Below are 23,624 nucleotides of genomic sequence, written 5' to 3'. Positions count from 1 at the left end.
GAGGGATATCTTGAGTGATTTCATGAGTGATATTCTGAATACCACTGGGTGGGTCATTAAGTGTAGATTAGTTGCTAAAGCTTTTGTGTCTTGACCTCTTGAGCTTGTGAAGAGTTTTTCTGAGAAGATGGCTGTGCTGCATTTAGTTGTGCTCTGGCTTGGCTTCGTGTATAGGGGCGAGCTGTGGTTTTGTGCCTTGTGCCAGCCAGATCTGTGTAGGGATTGCAGGGGGGTGCAGCATCCGGAGGTGCCACTATAGTTTGGCTACTGGATGGAGTCTGTAATATGTCTGTGGAGAGGGTCTGGGTTTGGGTCTGGTGTGGTTGATTGGTGACGGCGTTCTGTGTGCCTCTGGTTCTGGTGTCGGTTTTTGTGGGGAGGGCTAATTTCCAGATGTCTGGCAGGCGGGACGTGTCGTCACGCTTGTTCATGTTGTGAGGGTGTTTCTCTATCTCGATGGCTTCCATGATTATTCTCTTGTGGTGATGTTCCATGTTAAAGAGCAATTTGGAATCTGCAAAATTAATTTCGTGTCCTGTTTCTTTCATGTGTTGGAAAAGAGAGGAAGTTTTTTCTTCTTTTTTGACGGCATTCTTGTGTTCTGCGATACGTGCATTTATTCGTCTGTTTGTTTGTCCAATGTACGTGGCTGGGCAGACTTTGCAGGGTATTTCATAGACCCCTTGGTTTTCCAGCTGGATTTTGTCTTTTGGGTTTCTGAGGATATTGGCTATTTTTTGGTTGGTGCAGAAGGCTGTTTTGATATTGTGTTTATGGAGGATTTTGCTGATTTTGTCTGTAGTGCCCTTGATATAAGGAAGGAGGGCCATGCCATTGTTTTCTTCTGTGTCTTGGTTTTTGGGGGGTGTTTCTTTTTGGATTAGCTTCGTAACCCTGTTTTTCTGGTATCCATTGGCGATTAACACCAATGGCACACTAATCTAGGAACTTCCTCTCTGCCCAGAACGTTGGAGGCTATACACCACACCCCTCAACAGTATTTATAGGAACTCAAACACCAGATTCTGCTCTGTTCCAGTAACAAGAAGCCGAAAGCACCAGCCTGAAGATGACGAGTGAGACCTCGTCGAAACGTCGCACAGACACCCCGACTCTTACACGGGAAGACACCCGAAGACACCAAAACCTGCATTCCTGTACCCGTGAAAATCTACGAAAGCAAATATCTCACCTCTACGGGGAGGAAACCTTCCAGCTGACAAGAACCTACGAGAAACTAGAAATCCGAAGAGCCACCATCTTATGTGATCTCCTGTTCCTACGCAACTGCCGAGACAACAACTTAACTCCCACATGCTTCCAACTTAAATTCCACTCTAAAACCCCAGCTACCGAAAGGATCCTGAAACGAACTGAACTATCCCTAATCAGAAACGAAATACATAAGAAAAGATACCTACTAAACCAAACCAACAAAGATCTGCTCACTCTTCACCTCAAACTATGTAACAAAATCCACCCTGCACTCTGGGACAAATGCAAACAACTAGCCGTCTGGAGAGCTGAAACTGAGACCTCACACAAGACAGACAGACACACCAACAAACTCTACAAACTAGAGAAACGCCAGAAACCCAGCCACCCTCCACAACAACCCATGAAACAAACAGTACATAACATATCAGACAGGATCCTCACCCCAACTGAAACCAAAGTACTCTCCAAAGGTTTCAACTTTGCAGTCGCCCCCAGACGCATCCCCACGGAAAACATCATATGCGGAGTCGAAGCTAGCCTGACCAAAATCGACCCAGATGAAGCCAATAAAATCAGACTTGAAGTCACCAACATCCTTTGCTCCAGCAAACCACCCAGAAGCAATTTACACAAAGAAGAACAGAAAGCACTCACCAACCTGAGGAAAGACAACAACATAATCATTCTCCCAGCAGACAAAGGCAACGCCACTGTTGTGATGAACACATCGGACTACCAAGCAAAACTATCAAATCTACTCCAAGACCCTACCTACCAACCTATAAAAACAGATCCCACCACCTATCTGGAAAAAACCACCAAATCCAAAATAAAAGCCTCTCCTATCAGTGAAGAAATCCAGCTAAGAATCATCCCCAGAGAAAAATCTTCCAGATGCCCCAAACTCTACGGTCTCCCCAAGATACACAAAGAAGGAACACCACTCAGACCAATAGTCAGCTCCATAGGCTCACCTCTACAAAATCTCGCTAAATTTCTCGCTAAGCAACTTCAGCCCTATGCAGAATCCATCGCTTCACACGTTACTAACTCCTTCCAGTTCATAGAAACAATAAAGAAGCAATACCTACATCCCGATGACCTACTTGTGAGCTTCGATGTTGTATCTCTCTTCACTCAAGTGCCCATTAATGAAGCCTTGACAGCCATTCAAAACAAATACAACCCCCCCAAATACATCCTGGACCTGACCAACCACTGCCTAACCAACACGTACTTCATCCACAATGGACAAAGATACAAACAGATAGAAGGAGCACCTATGGGATCACCCCTCTCACCGGTCATCGCAAATTTGTACATGGAACACTTTGAAACCAATGCTTTAGACAAGTCAGAACACAAACCCAAACTTTGGCTCAGATATGTTGACGACACCTTTGTAATTTGGCCACACGGGAAAGAAAAACTAGATAGCTTCCTCACACATCTCAACAGCCTACACCCCAAAATACAATTCACTATGGAAATAGAAGACAACAACCAACTCCCCTTTCTTGACGTCCTAATCTACAAAAAACCTGATGGCTCCCTAGGACACACTATCTACCAGAAAAAAACACACACCAACCGCTACTTACATGCACAATCACACCACCACCCTGCACAAATAAACTCCGTAGCCAAGACTCTCATCTCCAGAACCAAACGCCTGGCTGACAAAGACCACTTGACAACTGAGTTACAGAATCTCTCAAATGTGTTAATCGCCAATGGATACCAGAAAAACAGGGTTACGAAGCTAATCCAAAAAGAAACACCCCCCAAAAACCAAGACACAGAAGAAAACAATGGCATGGCCCTCCTTCCTTATATCAAGGGCACTACAGACAAAATCAGCAAAATCCTCCATAAACACAATATCAAAACAGCCTTCTGCACCAACCAAAAAATAGCCAATATCCTCAGAAACCCAAAAGACAAAATCCAGCTGGAAAACCAAGGGGTCTATGAAATACCCTGCAAAGTCTGCCCAGCCACGTACATTGGACAAACAAACAGACGAATAAATGCACGTATCGCAGAACACAAGAATGCCGTCAAAAAAGAAGAAAAAACTTCCTCTCTTTTCCAACACATGAAAGAAACAGGACACGAAATTAATTTTGCAGATTCCAAATTGCTCTTTAACATGGAACATCACCACAAGAGAATAATCATGGAAGCCATCGAGATAGAGAAACACCCTCACAACATGAACAAGCGTGACGACACGTCCCGCCTGCCAGACATCTGGAAATTAGCCCTCCCCACAAAAACCGACACCAGAACCAGAGGCACACAGAACGCCGTCACCAATCAACCACACCAGACCCAAACCCAGACCCTCTCCACAGACATATTACAGACTCCATCCAGTAGCCAAACTATAGTGGCACCTCCGGATGCTGCACCCCCCTGCAATCCCTACACAGATCTGGCTGGCACAAGGCACAAAACCACAGCTCGCCCCTATACACGAAGCCAAGCCAGAGCACAACTAAATGCAGCACAGCCATCTTCTCAGAAAAACTCTTCACAAGCTCAAGAGGTCAAGACACAAAAGCTTTAGCAACTAATCTACACTTAATGACCCACCCAGCGGTATTCAGAATATCACTCATGAAATCACTCAAGATATCCCTCAAGTAATTAAGGAACAAAAGAAGAAGAGGCACACTAATCTAGGAACTTCCTCTCTGCCCAGAACGTTGGAGGCTATACACCACACCCCTCAACAGTATTTATAGGAACTCAAACACCAGATTCTGCTCTGTTCCAGTAACAAGAAGCCGAAAGCACCAGCCTGAAGATGACGAGTGAGACCTCGTCGAAACGTCGCACAGACACCCCGACTCTTACACGGGAAGACACCCGAAGACACCAAAACCTGCATTCCTGTACCCGTGAAAATCTACGAAAGCATATATATATATATATATATATATATATATATATATATATATATATATATAGTATATATAGGAACAAGTGCTGGGAACAAGTGCTTGAAAAGGGCATTCTGTTTTCCCCAGGCAAATTCTGGGTTTCTTTTTCAAAGGGCATGAAGCCCTTTTTAGAAAAGTATGTAAACAACATTGGCAGATATTTTAATAAAATCTGGGTCCAGAATCGGGCTTTTAGCCTGAAGTAACTCAGGGACCAGCCAGGCAGCCAACAACTTCAATGTGAAGGAGACAGTTGTCCCACCCCGCCACCATCTACTAATGAGAATGACTGCTGCTGAATCTGGTGTAACTCTCCAACGATCTGACTTCACCCATGAAGGCGCACTCTTCCATTGTCCATTGAGCCAGACAGATGCCATCCAATTGCCACTGACAAACGGATACAGACCCCCTTTTTTTTACAGTACAGCTCGCACAAATGTACACGGAACACCCTTTTCGAATTAAAACACACAGTCTCACGAGAGCAAGGAACAGCGATTTTATATTTTACGAAAAGAAGTCGCTAGTCCTCATGGTGACAGGGTGGAAAATATTTAAAAGCAGAACCACCTTGAGGAAGGTGGAGCCATATCACATCCCGGCAGGAGGCCTAAATTGGTGGAACGCTCAGGCCCCGCCTATTCAAAGAGGACTATTAATTTGGAGAGCTGCTATCTTCCAAACTGTGAGATGACGTGGCAAAAGGGGAGCCCTGAATGAAACTTTGCGTTTTTGTCTGTTCCATTCATCAAGCTTTTGTTTGAGATCTGCCGCCTCTTCCAGCGCAGAAGATCCATTGTCTTGATTTGTGCTCGAGAACCCCCCCCCCCGCGCACGCGCCCCGCTTCTCCTCCCCTTTCGGTTCATACACATAGTCTCCCCCTATTGCAATTGTAGGATTATTTATTTTTAAAACTCAACACAGGGGCAGGGAGAAAAGCTTAAACATTTCCCTTAAGTAAAGAGGAGGTTGTGTTAGCTCAACAAGGTTCCAATCCTAAACACAGTTCTTGAAAGCACACACCCTACAGAATACTGCGAGGTTTACGGTACATCCGAACGGCGGTGGCGATCTGCCCTTGGCAAGCGCAATACCTACCAGGCTCAATGCCGGTCTCACGCTGCCGCTTCCCGCGCTCTCAAGGACCCGGGAGGAAGGCGTGAAGGGAATCCCGAAGGCGCGAAAACCTCGCGCATGCGCAGGCCTTCCGCCTGCGACAGCCCAGTGGGCCGGCCGAAGCGCGCGGCGATGGGATGTGGGAGGGAGCTCACTCGCCGCCCCGCGTGTGCTCGCCACCGCCGCCCCGCCTCTCGCCGCCCGACTTGCCCGCCTCCCTCCCACGGCACACCAGGCAACGTCTCGCGGCACACTAGTGTGCCGCGGAACACCGGTTGGGAAACACTGATCTAAGGTTTAGAAGACATCTGAAGGCAGCCCTGTTTAGGGAAGTTTTGAATGACTGATATTTTCATGTATTTTTAATCTTTTGATAGAAGCTGCGCAGAGTGGCTGGGGAAACCCAGCCAAATGGGCAGGGTATAAAAATATATTATTATTATTATTATTATTATTATTATTATTATTATTATTATTACTTCTAATACCCTCTGTAGTGAAAAGTAGATCTAGTGGAGATGACCTGCATTATGCACTGGGTGGATGATGCATTGAGACAGCGCTGTGGTTGTCATGACTGCCATGAAGTCCAGAGCTGGCCTAGCTAAGGAAGCACCAACATGGATACTGAAGTCCCCCAGAACTAATGTCCTTCGCTTTTCCAACACCATGCCAGGGACTGCCCCTGGCAACTCAGGGCGGTACTTGAGCTGTGGCGTGGATGGTCTACCAATGAGATCCCAGTCCTGTGTTTGCCTCCCAGCACCAAGTACAAACCATCACATCCAACTCCCAGCTGGTTTACAGCTGGTCCAAGATGGGGTGACTCCCACCTTCCACAGAAAGATCATGTCCACAGCTTGGGAGTTCTTTTAGACTGGGTATATCAGGGGAGTCAAGGCCCAAGTCAGCTGAAAGACCCCTTCAACCCATATTGTCCTGTCTGCTCTCAAAGATCTACACAGAGACCATTCTCGTTTTCCTGTCACCAAAGACAGTGAGATTGGTGGGAAGAAGAGGATTTTTTTTTTCTGCACAGCTCTGGAACGCCTCACCTGTTGATGTTGGCAAGTCCACCACATCCAAACCATTTCAGCAACCCGCGAAAATGTTTTCAGGTGGCTTTTAGATAGGCAACATTATTCAGATGTGGGGACCTTTTACTTCTGATTTTTTTTTAAATGAACAATCTGTTATTTAATTGATTTATTTGTATTTTCAAGGTTGGTTATACTGGCATCGTTTATATACTTTATTTTAATATGTAAGTTGCATTAGAAGTTTGTTTGTTTTTTTACATTCAGAAACGTGGCATATAAATGAATTAAAACACCTCAATTAATGAATAACTACCAAAATAGAGAACTAAGCTAGTCAAGTTGCGTGTCAAGACCCTAAAGCCATACCTGCATTGAGAAAAAACTCACACAAGGACACAGATATTAGGTTAATGTTACTGGGCAAATTTTGGCCACAACTTTATTGATTACAGAATGTGAGCGCTATTGGCTTAGGCATTGAATGGACCTGACTATATCTGACTCCTGCCTGATGCACAGAGAGTCCGTTAAGGGTAAACCACTGGAAGGCGGAGCCCCGTCGATGCAGACCAACTCGAGCTTCCCCTGGTGTTCCCGTCGGGATTGGCTGGCCGGTCACTGACATGGCCGGGATCCCCCAGGCAACAGGGGACTAAGTCCCCTGCCCCCAAAGTAGAGTGGGTAGCCACGCGGTCCACCGCATCTCTTCCCCACTGTGAAGTGGGGCGGATTTTCCGTTTCACAATGACTTAGTTCTCCCTCTCGCTATTTCTGATTGTGGGTGACAACAGACTCATCTAGAAACCTTTTAATAGTCACAGCTCACATATGAAGACAACCACACATGTCCATATATGACTGTCAAAGAAGCAGAGAAGCATAAGCATAGGCAACATGTGAAAACCCAAGCATAGTGTAGGAGTCCACTGCCCTTATTCCTTGGGGCAGCCCCTCTTTTGAACCCTTGTCCCTCACTTTCTTTTTTTTAAACTGTCCCTGTTTTACATTTGTGATTTTTAAATGAGATCATTTAAAAGCATTATTAGCTTAGAGGATGACACACCAGGAAATATGGCTAACTTGTTAGTTCTTGCCTAACTTCTTGGTGACTCATCCTCTAAGCTAACAATGGTTTTAAAAGATGTCATCAAAACCCCCAAAATGGTTCACCTTGATCAAATACACAGCCCAATGCCCATTCCGACCGTCAGGAGGAGGGGGGGTTGCGGGATCACGACCCCCGCCCACACTCACTCTCGCGAGGCTGGCGCCAGCCTCGCGGGGGCAGGGATTCCCCCATTCTGTATCCCCTGTGGCGCCAGCCAATCGGCTGGCGGCAGGGGCGGGCCTTAGAAAGGCCACTTAAGGTCGGGGCAGCCCTCGGCTTGCCCCTTTTCACCCCGGAGACGACGCGGTTTTGGAGCTCTTCCTTTACCTTCGGCGCCGTGATCGGGCTTTTATTTTTCTTTGTCTTTCGGCTAGGGCCCGCTTTGCCTTGCCGGTCTCCGGAACAGCTGATCCGAGAGCTAAAGCAGTGCCGCAGCCGGCCGCCCAACAGCTGATCCTGCGGCGGCGGAGCGGAGCGCCAACAGCTGTTCCTCGGCGGTAGGCATTGGCCGGGGTATTGTCATGCAGAAGAGGTTGGGGGGGAGGAACGCCATCACCTCCCCCAATGCTTGAAGGGTAGTTCGTTAAAGGACTCCGAGGGGCGACGCCTCGTCCGAAACCTACGGAGGCTAGGGCCTAAAGCGCGCCCCCGAGCGGTAACCCCTCGGGGAGCACCTAGGGATACGCATCTCGGGTGGCTCCCCCTGTTGGTGTTTAACCCTTCCCGGTCAGACCGGATAGTCGGTTAGGGGCCAATGCCTAAAGCCAATACCCTTCATTTCCTGTAATCAATAAAGTTGTGGCCATTTTCGCCCATTAACTTAAAACGCTGTGTCTGTTGTCTTGATTTATTCCACCTGTGGGGGGGGAGGGAATAGCCACGCAATGCCCATTCCGACCGTCAGGAGGAGGGGGGGTTGCGGGATCACGACCCCCGCCCACACTCACTCTCGCGAGGCTGGCGCCAGCCTCGCAGGAGGCAGGGATTCCCCCATTCTGTATCCCCTGTGGCGCCAGCCAATCGGCTGGCGGCAGGGGCGGGCCTTAGAAAGGCCACTTAAGGTCGGGGCAGCCCTCGGCTTGCCCCTTTTCACCCCGGAGACGACGCGGTTTTCCCACCCACCCGCCCTTTAGGTTTTGCCACTGACCTTGCTATGGGCTTCGGCTGGTCGCCGCAAGGGGCCTGGTAGGAGTTTTTCCATTTGGCTAATTGGCTGGTTTTGTGAGCCACTTGGTTTTTTCGCCTACCTCGTAGCAAATCGTCACAACTTCCTCGGTGTTGGCGGTAGGCATTGGCCGGGGTATTGTCATGCAGAAGAGGTTGGGGGGGAGGAACGCCATCACCTCCCCCAATGCTTGAAGGGTAGTTCGTTAAAGGACTCCGAGGGGCGACGCCTCGTCCGAAACCTACGGAGGCTAGGGCCAAAAGCGCGCCCCCGAGCGGTAACCCCTCGGGGAGCGCCTAGGGATACGCATCTCGGGTGGCTCCCCCTGCTGGTGTTTAACCCTTCCCGGTCAGACCGGATAGTCGGTTAGGGGCCAATGCCTAAAGCCAATACCCTTCATTTCCTGTAATCAATAAAGTTGTGGCCATTTTCGCCCATTAACTTAAAACGCTGTGTCCGTTGTCTTGATTTATTCCACCTGTGGGGGGGGGGGAGGGAATAGCCACGCAACAAGACATCTAGTGACAACATACTGGTTAATCTGATCCAAACACACCCACACACCCACACCCACAAAAACACAAAAGCAAATTCACTACAGCCAATCAAAGACAACCAACTACACCCCTAGACCATCCCCAACCTCTCTCAGCACCAAGGAAATACCACAAGGGACTAGTAAGAGAACCCACACAAGTGGTGCTGACACAAAACCCCACACATACTCTAAGTAGAAGAATAGAAGCACTGCCATCCCACACACCATTCCTCCTCCCCCTCTTTCCCCCTCTTTTCTTCCTAACCTAACACTGTATGCAACACTAACGTCTCACAACAAATGAAACTGATCTGTAGAAAGTGCAACTTGAAAAAAGAGACAATGCACATATTTTTGTAAATGAAGAAATCTTTCATAAAAATATATTAAAAGGCTTTTAAAAAAAGATGTCATCAAAAATGCATCACAGATCATGCATTTAAAGGGGAATTAGACAAATTCGTAGACGATATAGCTGCAGCAAGAAGATTGTTATGTCTCTGCACACACAGAAGGAAGGAGAAGTTGTTTTATTTTATGTTAGTTAATCTTAATTAAAGATTTAGCAGGGATTGACAATCTGATAAGCAACCTCCCTTGTTGAAACTGGAAATGTTAACTTAATATACATGCAGGAATCAATTGATGGATAGTTGTCTGAAAAGGAATTAAGTTAAAAAGAAAATATATTGTAATGTAATGGAATAGCATCTGCTGATGGATGGCCACACCGACTCGGCCCCAAACACACTGACCAGATGCTTGGAAGCTGTGGCTGGATGGTTTCCTGGGAGCCGATTGAAACTAAATCCTTCGAAGACAGAGGTCCTCTGGCTGGGTCGGGATGGCATGGGAATGAGGGACCAACTCCCTTCTCTTGAGGGGGCCCAATTGAAGGGCCATAAGAATATTGTTCTATATATGATCCCAAAAACTCTTTGAGGCATTTTCTCCTCTCTTATATGTTATCCCCAAAACCCCTTCCTTTAAGGCCTGGAGGTTTTTACAACCAGCCAGAAGAGCAAGTTTTTTCTCCTCTTTCAGATGTTACAGTGAAGATAGACCTCTTTGGGCCTCTCAGAGGAATGTGTGTGCTTAGGCACTTAAAAATAAGAGCAAGGTTGAATTGTAACCGCATTGTAACCGCAGACAAGGGGAGGCAAGGGGAGGCTGAAGAGGAGGAGGCGAACTGAAATACAGGAAATGTTCTTTTATGGAAGAAACGATAGCTAAATTTGATGCCATTTCTTGTAAAACATGTGTTTTCTTGCATTCTAAAGGGTATAAAAAGGCTGGCCCGCCCAAAAGAGGTGGAGTTCTGGAGTTAGTATATTGGTATGTAATGAATGATGCTTTACAGCGTTAAAGAAAAAGAAAACGGTGTAAAAAAATAAAAAGTACCAAGGTGGAAGTAATCTAATTAGACACAACAATACAGTAAATTTTTTGAGGTCTTAGAACAAAGGAAGGGAGTCAATTTGTGTTTATGTACGTAATGATAGATGTGTGCTTTTTCGTTTTTGTTTAGTTTAGTTATGTTTCCTTTGTTTTGTTTTTTCCCTTTCCCTTTTCCTTTTCTGTTTTTTTTTCTATATGTTCCGGGGATTTTTGTTTGTACAGTATTATTTTGGATTCAATGTTTGTAATTTTTGTTATGATTCTGCATTGAAAAATAAATAAATATTATTTTTTTTAAAAAAAGAGGTGGGCAGACTCCGAGCATGAGCTGGTCTGTGCCTTTGTGTCCAAGCAATTGCTTCACAAAATAAAAAAACTTTTTTCCTGCTGTCATTTGACTCTTGTCCCTGATGCTCCTAGTATCAGATAAGGCTAGAAAGAAAGGTCCTTCACAATTAGCGCCATTGCCTTCCGTTAAGAGTTTGGGTGTAATCCTTGATGCCTCCCTTTCCATGGAGGCGCAGGTTACAGCAACAGCCAAGGCGACATTTTTCCACCTTCGCCGCATCAAGCAGTTGGCCCCTTACCTTTCCCGCCCCACCCTGGCCACAGTGATCCATGTGATGGTCACCTCCAGGCTTGACTACTGTAATTCGCTCTATATGGGGCTGCCCTTGAAGCTGTCCCAGAAACTCCAGCGGGTGCAGAATGCTGCAGCGAGGCTCCTCACGGGGTCTCTGCCATGGGAGCATATTCACCCAGTGCTTTTCCAGCTGCACTGGCTCCCGGTGGAGTACAGGGTCAGATTTAAGGTGCTGGTTTTGACCTTTAAAGCTCTTCACGGCCTAGGACCCTCGTATCTACAGGACTGCATCTCCCGGTATGCCGAACAGAGAGCCTCAAGGTCCATAAATAGCAACACCCTAGTGGTCCTGGGCCCTAAGGAAGTTGGATTAGCTTCAACCAGAGCCAGGGCCTTTTCAACACTGGCTCCGGCCTGGTGGAACGCTCTGCCTCATGAGACCAGGGCCCTGCAGGATCTGATTTCTTTCCGCAGGGCCTGTAAGACAGAGTTGTTCCGTCTGGCCTTTGGCCTGGAGCCAATTTGATTCCTTCCCCCTCTTTCTTTTTTCTTTTTTCTTTTTCCTTTCTCCTCCTGTGATGAGGCTGCATTTTAATATTTTAATGTTTCAATATTTTAATGTTGTATTTTAATCTTGTTTTTAAGTTGTATTCATTCAACTTGTTTTTAAATGACTGATGTTTTAATATATTTTTAATTTCTTGTTGGAAGCCACCCAGAGTGGCTGGGGAATAAATAAATAGATAGACAGACCAATTTGTAAAAATTTGAAAATCAATGCAATTTTTTTGGGGGGGGTGTCGAGAGCCTGCTCGACATCCGAAATAATCAGTCTCACACCAAGAGGACTTGAAGAAAAAGCTTTGGCTTTTGCCATGCAATGTTTATTGTGTCCAGTGAAAATAATTCATCCTCTCTCCTCCAGCACAGCGCTTGTTCTGTCCCGTACCCAAAAGTAACAATCAAAAGGAATGCAACCTTGCCCTTGCCCGCAAAACAAAGACAGTGTTATGCTACGTGAGCCAATCATTTAGTCTAGCATGAGGTGTTCACGCGCTCATCATGCTCTTAGCAATATCTCGTGCTGTAAAATCACTCTGCAATAATAAGAACTCTGCTCATGCTCTTATGTACAAGCAATCATTTTCCCACATGGGGGGGGGGGGGCCAAAAAAACCAAAACGTTTTGGCTCTTTTTTGAATAATTTTTTCTAGATATATAACATCCCTTTTTTAGAGGAGGCATCCAGAACTGTACGTATTATTCCAAGTGCACTTGCAGCACATATTTGTACAACTCATTATATAGACCAGGGGTAGTCAACCTTTTTATACCTACTGCCCACTAATGCATCTTTCTTGAGGGTAAAATTTCCTTACCGCCCACCGGCACTCGGTGGAAGGAGGATTCAGCTACCGCCCACCTAGAATCCTGAAACACCCACTAGTGGGCAGTAGGGACCAGGTTGACAACCCCTGATATTGTTTGTTGTTTAGTCGTGTCCGACTCTTCGTGACCCCCTGGACCAGAGCACGCCAGGCACTCCTGTCTTCCACTGCCTCCCGCAGTTTGGTCAGACTCATGTTTGTAGCTTTGAGAACACCGTCCAACCCCTGATATAGACTGTTTTATGTCCAGTCCTTTTCCTAATGATCCCTAGCATGGAATTCACTTTTCTCACAGCTTCAGCACACTGGGCCGACATCTTCATCAAGCTCTCCACCACGAACCCACGGTCTTGTTCCTAGTGAGTCACCACCAGTTCAGACCCCGTTAACATATTTGTGAAATTAGGATCTTCTGCTTTAGCCTACACTGCATGAGCATTAAAATGGAAAATGCAATTCGCCCAGTTTTGGATCTCCATAGAATCCCTATTTCTTCTAGCCACCCTACCAATTTGGTGTCATCAGCAAAGCTGGCTATCCCCCTGCTCACTCCTAACTCTAAATCACTTTTAAAAACAACATGGGTTCCAGTACTAATACTTGGGGGACCTTGGGGCATTGGGAGAGGTGGTAGGTCAGGCATAGACAAACTCGGCCCTCCAGATGTTTTGGGACTACAACTCCCATGATCCCTAGCTAACAGGACCAGTGGTCAGGGATGATGGGAATTGTAGTCCCAAAACATCTGGAGGGCCGAGGTTGCCTGTGCCTTTAGTAGGTCTTCAGTTTCTGTTTTCTCCCCTCCCACTGTGGAGCTGCATCCTTAGCCCCACCTGGTGGGGATGCAGGAGAGGGCCTTCTTGGTGGCTGCTCCCAGAATTTGGAACTCCCTCCCTAGGGAAGCGAGACTAGCTCCCTCCATGTTGTCCTTCTGCTGGCAGGTGAAGACTTTCTTGTTCCAACAGGCTTTGGGAAACTGATTGCTTCTAATGAAAGGCTGGTGCTGTGCTATTTTAATTTTTATTAACACACACACACACACACACACACACACACTCTACATATATACAGTGCTTTTTTCTGGGGACACACACACACACTTGAGGGGGTTGGCACCCAGCAATGTGGTCATGTCACATGTGCATGCTGCAACATGCTGACATGTCACACACACACCACACAACTTGCATGTGTGGTGCGCACCTGGTGTGCAAACATCCCTGCAGAATATTGAGGGGCCCCAGTCCCCTCCTTGGCCCCTTGGCCACCCTGATGGTGCCCCTGTGTGTATATATAGATAGTTTAAATCCTATCAGTTCTTAATTGTTTTTAATGATTGCTTTTTCTATGTTTTTAGCAGTTCTTTTTTAAATTATCTATAAGCCACCTTGAGTCCCGTAATGCAGAAAGGTAGGGTTTAAATAAACAAATTAATAAAAGCATTGTTTCTCTGCTTTAAAGGAAGAGTATATTTATATGGCCAGTTTAGCAAACACAAGTTGAACCTTAAACCCTGTGCAGTGTTTAGGGGTTACAGCAGGACAGCAGCTGTGTTACAAGAACCGAAAGTATCTCTTCCCATCAGTGGCGCCTTGAGGATTTGGCAGAAAATCAAACAGGGCCAACATGTTGACAACTAGAAAACGAAACAAATGTGGAAAGGCAATCAAAGGCGTAACTCTCTGCTCATAGTTTCAACTCCTTTTTATTGTATTGTATCAGAGCAACCAGCCATCACACAATTTCAGGGAACAATGCCCTGGGATCAGTGATTTTTTCCTGGAGGGACGCAAGGGGACGCATATCCCTAATCATTTTGTGAGTCTATGTGTGGCCTCATTGAGGGGCAGTATTTCAATATGCGTAGGAAAATGAGAGTATTCCTAAAAAAATTGTTTTATAGACAAAAAGCACTGCCTGGGATCATTGAGTTTCATATCGGACAACAATCAGGAAAACAAAAAAGTCATATGAGGAAAGAAGGAAATGAAATCAAATGAATATAATAGAAAAGAAGCTTTGCAAATGTATCCTTTACTACAAACCTGCTAACATAATTTTTGTTTTTCAGAATGGTATGATAGTACAGGGGGTGCATTAATTTCTAGTATTTGGGCTTCCTTTTGAATTTTAACAATAACAGCAAAACACACAGAAGACTCAGTGCTAGGTCCTATCCAGGGAGAATTGTGAGGTTACAATAAAAGTTTCTATATGCTCCCTTACCTGGTTGGACTCTGTCCCAACGCCTCACCAAAGGTTTAGGTGAGAGTTCCCCTTTTACAAAGCAAAGCTCTATTCCCCTCAAGGGAGCAGGCCGCTTCCCGTTCAGAATCCATCAGGAGGAGTCTTGTAAGCATTGCAGAAATCACGCAGTAGAAAGAAGTCTCTTCCTCTTTTGAAACCAAGAGATATCCTTAGAGGGAATTCAGAAGAACAAAGAAGGAGCACAACCCTCGCCTTCACCAGCTTCGCAAACGGACTGCTGCACCCAATTTGGTGCCCAGTATCTAAGAAAGCAATGCAATGGAGTCATTTCTCATAATAATGAGATCACCTGAGGATCTGCTTGGAAGTTTGGAGACAGAAAAGGTATCAACAGAAAAAGTACCAACAGCTGCCATCTAGTGGGAGAGTGAGAGGTCTGCAGTATTGTGGAAGGAATACACAGAAAGCTGACAGTTCGCTAGCAGGCTAAGAAGTTTGGTGTATGAAGACCTGCACAGCTTGGGATCAGGATACCTGAAAGATCATCTCACCCCTTATATACCCAATTGATCGCTGTGCTCTTTAGGCAAGGGCCTCCGGCTGATATCATCTTATTAGGAATCTGCACAATGCAGGAATCGGGTCTTTAGTATTGTGACAGCTACTGTCAGGGGTTCAGAAGCAGAGACGCAGAGAAGGGTGGAAACAGAGAGCGAGGGGGAGGAAGCCGAAGGGAGAATGAGTGATGATGACGACCCGAGATCTCCAAGCCTAAGCAGTGAGTCAGAGGACTCCCAAAAGGGAGCCCCAGTGAGCAGAGCAAGGGGGGGATCCGGGGGGACACCCCAGGAGGAAGGGAACAGAGGAGATTCAGAGAGCAGCAGCTGGAAGTCGGGACCCACGCTCATAACTGAGGGCGGCAGCAGCTGGAAGTCGGGACCCACGCTCAAGACTGAGAGCAGCAGGGAGGAAGGTAGCCAGGCATCGGGTTCCGGAGGCTGTCAGCAGGAGGGAGGGCACGAGTCAGGGGTGGTCACGCCCTCCTCAGAGAGCGAGGCAACGGTTAAGAGGAAAGTAGAGAGTTGGGCGCGCGCGCCAAGTTCAAATGCAGCGGAAGCTGGAGCAGTAAGCAGCCCGGAGAGTGAGCCAGGTCCTAAAGCCCGCCGCAAGGAGGCAGAAGGATCAGGGGGGTCAGCGTCGGAGGAGAGTAGAAGGGAGGAGGCCCAGGGGGGCAGAAGGACCCAGAGACGTAGGGAGAGGCGAAGGAGGTGGAGCAAGGCTAGGGTATTAAGCTGGTGTGCAAGAGGCGGGGACTCAGACGGGTCTTCGCCGACCTAGAGCAGAAGGTGTAGAGCTGCACGCTGCAGTTCGGAAATGAAACCTGTAACTCAATAAAGACTCTTTTAAAGTGGACGCTGTGTGGCGTGGTCCTATGTGAGCTGGGACCTGGTAGCAGCTCTGACAGTAAGACCCGTCTCTTCAAAGCTTCAGAAACCTGAAACCTCGCAGCGGGAGCAGAAGCCGCTAGGGGAGGACGAGGGGTGTCTGTAAGCGAGCTCACAAAGGTTAGCAAGATGACGGAAGAACAGAGGATCTCCGCGCTGCAAGAGGCAGTGACCCAGTTGTCCTCAGAGGTATTGGCTTCCAAGAAACGGGAGGAGGAGACTACAGCCGCCTACAGAGACCTACACGCCAGGTTTGAAATGCTTGTTAAGCAAGGGCAACCGGGACCCAGACCGGAGGGCGTGGGATTGGCACGGAGAGCAGGAGGGCTTGTGGCTCACTTCGATGGGACTTTGCAACAGTACCCTAATTTTAGAGCAGACGTAATGTGCGCACTGCAACTGCTGGCAAAAGACTTTAGAGATGAGGAAGAGAAGGTGGGGTTCATATTGTCCCATTTGCATGGGGATGCCAAAGCCTGGCTGCGCAATTTGTGGAGGGATAAAGATCCGGCGCTTCAGAATGCAGATGCCTTTATCAAAGCGATGGATGCGTGTTTTTTGTCTACTATTGATGTGGATCTTGCCAGACGGGAGATTCATGGACTAAAACAAGGGAGGGCGAGCGTCCGGCAGTATCACGCCCGATTTTTTGCGCTGGTCAGTGCTTTAGAATGGGATCGGGATTCGCCCCCTGTCAGAGACCTCTTCTGGGAGGGTCTAAGTTCAGCGGTTAAGGATGAAATTGCAAGGGGGGAGAGGCCCCGAAGCACGCAGGAGGTGGTCCAAAGGGCGCTGACTGTGGGGGTGAGGCTGGAAGAACGTCCATGGTGCAGAGATGAAGGACGTGGAGGGCGCGAAGCAGCGAGAAGTTTCTCTTTCGTTCCGAGGGAAGCAGCGCGTGCGCAATCCACACCTCCGCCAGGAGGGGGAGGGGAACCGATGGAGGTTGGAGGTGCAAGGGCTCAGTCAGCAGCCAGAGCCCTAGCACCGGCAGCAGGGAAAGCGAAGCCTCCTAGAGGGAACAGGAAGTGTTACATCTGCGAGGATCCAGGCCATTTGGCGAAGGAGTGTCCCCGGAGGCTCCACAAACACACTGCAGCCTCAGCAATGGTGACTGCAGCAACGCAGCAAGGAGAACCACAGCAGGGAAACGACGATGTCTGGCTGGAGACGGAGGCACTGGGGCCCAGCCAGACGCATCTGTGAAGCAGTCCCCAGCAATCTTGCAACCCACGGATCCCCTCCCACCCAAACCAGTAGTGCAGCTCACAGCATCTCTCCAGCTACCCGACGGCGTCACTATCGAAGTGCCGCTTTCTGTGGATTCTGGAAGCAACGCAGACTTTATAGCGCAGAGCTTTGTGGAGCAGCACGCTATACAGCTATTGCCTGCCACTCTGCCCCTGCAAGTCGTCACAGTGGATGGCAGAGAGTTGCTAGGGGGGCAGGTAGTGAAGCAGACGCCACCGATGGTGATGCGCCTTGGCAACCACAGGGAAGTCATCAGTTTTAATGTCACCCAACTGTCGGACACGCCCATTGTGTTGGGCATGAGTTGGCTGGACAGGCACAGTCCGACACTGGCTTGGTACCAGAGACAACTGATCTTCGGCTCCTCTTATTGCGCAGAACACTGCATCCTGCCCCGACGGGAGGGAGAGGAGGAGGAATCACAACTGCAGTTGGGAACGTTGCAAGCGGTCCCCCACAAATACGCGAGCTTTTTGGAGGTCTTCTGCGAGAAGGAGGCGGACAAGCTACCCCCTCACCGGCCATATGACTGCAAGATTGACCTCCTACCGGGGGCGACGCTGCCGAAGGGGCGGCTATACTCCATGTCTGAAGATGAAATGCAGGAACTCAAACAGTTCATCGAGCATAATCTGGAGCGTGGCTTCATCAGAGAGTCCAAGGCAGTGGGGGGCAGTCCCGTTTTCTTCGTGAAAAAGAAAGACACGCCCCAAAAAAGACTAGTTGTGGACTACCGCCTTTTGAACCAGATGACCAAACCGTCTGATTACCCCATGCCCAGGATTGACGACCTCCTCGCGACGGTGCGCAAGGGACGCGTGTTCACCAAGTTGGACCTGCGAGGGGCGTACAATCTCATCCGCATGCGGGAGGGCGATGAGTGGAAGACGGCCATGTTCACACCGCTGGGCACCTACGAATACAGAGTTATGCCCTTTGGATTACAAAATGGCTCTCACTGTTTTCAAGCTTTTATGCATCACGTGTTGGAGGGACTCCTCTACAAGACATGCGTCTGCTTCCTGGATGACATCCTGATTTTCTCTGACTCGCAGCAAGCTCACGACCGAGACGTGAGGGAGGTGCTCAGCAGGTTGCAACAACATAGACTGTACGCCAAGCTGGAGAAGTGCCAGTTCGACACGACGGAGGTGGATTTCCTGGGATACAAGTTGTCGGACAAGGGGATAGCCATGGACAGCACCAAGGTTCGTGCGGTATTGGATTGGAAAAGCCCGCGCAACCGGAAGGAGGTCCAGCGGTTTGTCGGCTTCGCCAACTTCTATCGCAAGTTTATCAAGGGGTTCGCGATGCAGACGGCAGCAATTACGGACACGCTCAGCTCCAAAAAAAAGAAATTCATCTGGACGGAGCAGGCGGAACAGTCCTTTCAAGCGCTCAAGCATCTCTTCGCATCGGAGAAGCAACTGCTGCATATCGACCCCAGTAAACCGTTGAGGGTAGAGACAGACGCGTCAGACAGAGCCGTGGGAGCTGTCCTGCTGCAGCGAGACCCGCAGGGGGTGTGGCGGCCGGGAGCGTTCTACTCCAGAAAGCTCAGCAAGTCGGAGCAGAACTACACCATCTGGGACAGGGAGTTGCTGGCCATTCATGCAGCTTTCAAGGCGTGGAGGCACTTCCTAATCGGCGCCAAGCACACGGTGCAGGTCTGCACGGACCACAAGAATCTGGAGCACTGGCGCACGGCTCAGTTCCTGAACCAGAGGCAGATACGTTGGGCGGAGTTCTTTGCTGACTTCAATTTCCGAATAGAGTACGTCCCAGGCGACACCAACATCATGGCGGATGCACTGTCCCGAAAACCGCAATACCTAGAAGAGGTGACGCCAGCGGCGGCCATGCACATCTTCGCACCGACGGCGTGGGCGTGTGCCTCAGCTACAGTAGACCTGGATGCGGTGCGACGTGCATTGCGGGACGACTCATTCGCGCAAGACAAGATGGCGGAACTGCTCAGAGGCACGGCTACCACGGACGAGTTCCAGGTGCGGGACGGCTTGCTCCTACGCAAAGGGGCTGTCTATGTACCAGGAGACGACCTTCGCGCCAAGGTACTGCAACAGTTGCACGACGCACCCACGGCCGGTCACTTTGGCACAGAGAAAACGATGGAATTAGTCGCGAGAGACTTCTGGTGGCCCAGGCTGAGAGGAGAGGTCGCGGACTACGTCGCGAGGTGCGACACCTGCCAGAGGGCCAAGCCGGTACACAGACCACCGGCGGGACTGTTAGAACCTCTGCAAACACCGTTTGAACCGTGGGAGAGGGTGGCCCTGGACTTTGTGACGGATTTACCCAGCTCGAGAGGCAAGACAGCTGTGCTAGTGGTGGTGGACTTGTTCACCAAGATGGCACATTTCATTCCGTGTGCGAAGGTGGCCACGGCGGAACAAACCGCCAAACTGTTCATAGATCACGTGTTCAAAGTGCATGGCCTGCCACGGTCTATCCTGTCCGACCGCGGACGCCAGTTCATCTCGTCTTTCTGGCAGAAGCTGATGGGTTTTCTAAATGTCAAGGTCAATCTGGCATCAGCAAGACACCCGCAGACCAACGGGCAAGCAGAGAGGGTCAATGCCATCATGCAGCAGTACCTGAGATGCTATGCCAATCAACAGCCTGCGACGTGGGTGGATTACCTGCCGCTAGCCGAGTTCGCTTACAACAACACGAAGCACGTGTCCACAGGAGTGACGCCGTTCTTTGCCAACAATGGGAGGAATCCCAGAACCTTCCCGGGACTGGAGAGAGTGGGGGAAGGAGAACCACAGACGGCGGACGCGTTCGCGTCAGAGCTGCAGGCGGTCCACGATCAACTCAGACGGCAGCTGGAGCTAGCTAAGCACGCCTACAAGGTGCAAGCTGACAAGCACAGGCGGGTTGGCGAAGTGATCCAAGTGGGAGACTGGGTCTGGTTGGCAGCCCACGCAGTGCCGACCAGGTCGCTTGCCAAGAAGAAGTTGGGGCACAAGCAGATCGGTCCGTACCAAGTCGAAGCGCAGATCAACCCGGTAGCCTTCCGACTGGCGCTGCCGGAGGGTTCCAGAATGCATCCGGTGTTCCACAGGTCGGTGCTCACTCCCTACAAGGCACCTCACAGGTTCCAGGAGCCAGGGACGGCGCCAAGTCCGCTCCGGGAACGGACGGAGACGCGGGAGGTGAAGCACCAGGACCACATCAACGAGGTCACGGAGATTTTGGACTCCAGATGGGGGGAAGAGGGAGTCGAATACCTCTTAGCCAGAGAGGGCACCCGGGCCAGCGCCAATAGCTGGGTACCAGACTACGCTTTGGAGGAACCCCTGCTCAAGGACGAGTTTCATGCCCTCTTCCCACACAAACCCATGCCAGCGAGCTTCTTCGACGACTGGTTGTTCACACCCACACTTTCTTCCAGCACGTTCCATGGATTCGACTCAGAAGGGGAACCCGCACGGAGCACCCGTTCCCCAGAAGGTTCACCGGCAGGTTCGGCATCAGGCAACTCGTATTGGTGGGACGATCGACCAGAGGAGCGATGGCGCAGGAAGTGGCTGGAGACGCCAGGTCGAGCGACCGACGCAGAGACTGACATGGACGTGTTCGGGGAGGACCTCGGGTTCGAGCACGGCGGTACAGAGATGGAAGAGCAACAAGTCCACGTCGACGACCGCGAGGGGGAAGACTCGGAGGTCTTCAGTTGGCGGCCACCCACGGGGAGCGACCTGTATCCAGCATTCCCTCCCATGATGATGGAGCGCCCAGCACCCACACCTGACAGCGGGGAGGGGGGAAGGGGGGGCTTCGAGGGGGGGATGGATGTCAGGGGTTCAGAAGCAGAGACGCAGAGAAGGGTGGAAACAGAGAGCGAGGGGGAGGAAGCCGAAGGGAGAATGAGTGATGATGACGACCCGAGATCTCCAAGCCTAAGCAGTGAGTCAGAGGACTCCCAAAAGGGAGCCCCAGTGAGCAGAGCAAGGGGGGGATCCGGGGGGACACCCCAGGAGGAAGGGAACAGAGGAGATTCAGAGAGCAGCAGCTGGAAGTCGGGACCCACGCTCATAACTGAGGGCGGCAGCAGCTGGAAGTCGGGACCCACGCTCAAGACTGAGAGCAGCAGGGAGGAAGGTAGCCAGGCATCGGGTTCCGGAGGCTGTCAGCAGGAGGGAGGGCACGAGTCAGGGGTGGTCACGCCCTCCTCAGAGAGCGAGGCAACGGTTAAGAGGAAAGTAGAGAGTTGGGCGCGCGCGCCAAGTTCAAATGCAGCGGAAGCTGGAGCAGTAAGCAGCCCGGAGAGTGAGCCAGGTCCTAAAGCCCGCCGCAAGGAGGCAGAAGGATCAGGGGGGTCAGCGTCAGAGGAGAGTAGAAGGGAGGAGGCCCAGGGGGGCAGAAGGACCCAGAGACGTAGGGAGAGGCGAAGGAGGTGGAGCAAGGCTAGGGTATTAAGCTGGTGTGCAAGAGGCGGGGACTCAGACGGGTCTTCGCCGACCTAGAGCAGAAGGTGTAGAGCTGCACGCTGCAGTTCGGAAATGAAACCTGTAACTCAATAAAGACTCTTTTAAAGTGGACGCTGTGTGGCGTGGTCCTATGTGAGCTGGGACCTGGTAGCAGCTCTGACAGCTACCTTTTTTGGAACCCCTTCCCTCTCTGAGTATTTGACAGGTGCTTTCTCTGTTGTCTTTTCGGCTCCTACTGAAGACCTGCCTTTTTCAACAAGTCTTTAAAGCTAGAATTTTCCTAGTCCGCATTGGAATTACTTTTAACATGCTTTTAAATAAGGCTTTGAGTGTGTGTGTGTGTGTCCATGTGTGTGTGTGTGTGTGTGTCCGTTTAGTTGCTTTTGGGGAGGATATCATACAGGCAGCACTATGATCTCCTTTTTGATGCCTGTCTGTCTGTCTTCTCAACCATACATTCCTCTAGCAAGCAGCTTCCCAACCCTAGGCTGCTCTACCTCTCTGTGACAACAGAGCATAGAAGAAGAAGGAGGAGGAGGAGGAGGAGGAGGAGGAGAGTTTAGACTTGATATCCTGCCTTTCACTCCCCTTAAGGAGTCTCAAAGCGGCTAACATTCTCCTTTTCCTTCCTCCCCCACAACAAACACTCTGTGAGGTGAGTGGGGCTGAGAGACTTCAAAGAAGTGTGACTGGCCCAAGGTCACCCAGCAGCTGCATGTGGAGGAGCGGAGACGCGAACCAATGACTAAGCCAATGGCAGCTGGGTGGACTAGAACTCCAAGCTGCACAGTGACATTGCGGGAGATCAGCACCTCTCTACTCGCATGATGCTGGCCTCTAAGTATTGCGAGGAATATAGTAGTGACTTACTTCACAGGATTCTTGTGAAGAAGATAAACATAAAACATAAAGAGAGCTCTACCTCTCTTTTAAATCAGAACCAGTGAAGGCGGTGAAGGTCCTGTGTGAGTGTCTGGAGGCGGTTGGAGGATGGATGGTGGCTAACAGATTGAGGTTGAATCCTGACAAGACTGAAATACTGTTTTTGGGGAACAGGGGGTGGGCGGGTGTGGGGGACTCCCTGGTCCTGAATGGGGTAACTGTGCCCCTGAAGGACCAGGTGCGCAGCCTGGGAGTCATTTTGGACTCACAGCTGTCCATGGAGGCACAGGTCAATTCTGTGTCCAGAGTGGTTGTCTACCAGCTCCATCTGGTACGCAGGCTGAGACCCTACTTGCCCGTGGACTGTCTCGCCAGACTGGTGCATGCTCTAGTTATCTCCCGCTTGGACTACTGCAACGCTCTCTACGTGGGGCTACCTTTGAAGGTGACCCGGAAACTGCAATTAATCCAGAATGTGGCAGCTAGACTGGTGACTGGGACTGGCCGCCAGGACCACATAACACCGGTCCTGAGAGATCTGCATTGGCTCCCAGTACGTTTCCAAGCACAATTCAAAGTGTTGGTGCTAACCTTTAAAGCCCTAAACGGCCTCGGTCCTGTATACCTGAAGGAGCGTCTCCACCCGCATCGTTCAGCCCGGACACTGAGATCCAGCGCCAAGGGCCTTCTGGTGGTTCCTTCATTGCTAGAAGTGAGGTTACAGGGAACCAGACAGAGGGCCTTCTTGGTAGTGGCGCCCACCCTGTGGAACACCCTCCGTTCAGATGTGAAGGAAATAAGCAGCTATCCTATCTTCAAGAGACATCTGAAGGCAGCCCTGTTCAGGGAAGTTTTTAATATTTAATACTGTACT

At 49.7% G+C, this 23,624-nt stretch overlaps 1 protein-coding gene and 2 long non-coding RNA genes across 3 annotated transcripts in view; 2 read left to right on the top strand and 1 right to left on the bottom strand.

The window, feature by feature from the left end:
• LOC309525209 (C-type lectin domain family 2 member B-like) overlaps positions 1–14,876 on the bottom strand; it is a 55,473-nt gene extending 40,597 nt beyond the window's left edge. The window contains exon 1 of the mRNA XM_082210716.1: positions 14,734–14,876. The gene's annotated coding sequence lies outside the window, so the exon portion shown is untranslated. The remainder of the gene's footprint in view (positions 1–14,733) is intronic.
• The window catches only part of LOC309525466, a 164,154-nt gene that overhangs the window by 22,683 nt on the left and 117,847 nt on the right, over positions 1–23,624 (top strand). The gene's annotated exons all lie outside the window — the stretch shown is intronic.
• On the top strand, positions 9,628–10,923 carry LOC309525521. The gene is made up of 2 exons (XR_014216376.1): positions 9,628–10,447; positions 10,842–10,923. It is a non-coding gene; the product is annotated as an uncharacterized lncRNA (long non-coding RNA).

This window comes from Podarcis vaucheri, assembly GCF_965113315.1.
Source record: "Podarcis vaucheri genome assembly, chromosome: 2".
NCBI classification, from domain to species: Eukaryota; Metazoa; Chordata; class Lepidosauria; order Squamata; family Lacertidae; genus Podarcis; species Podarcis vaucheri.
This window is presented reverse-complemented; position numbering and strand designations above follow the sequence as displayed.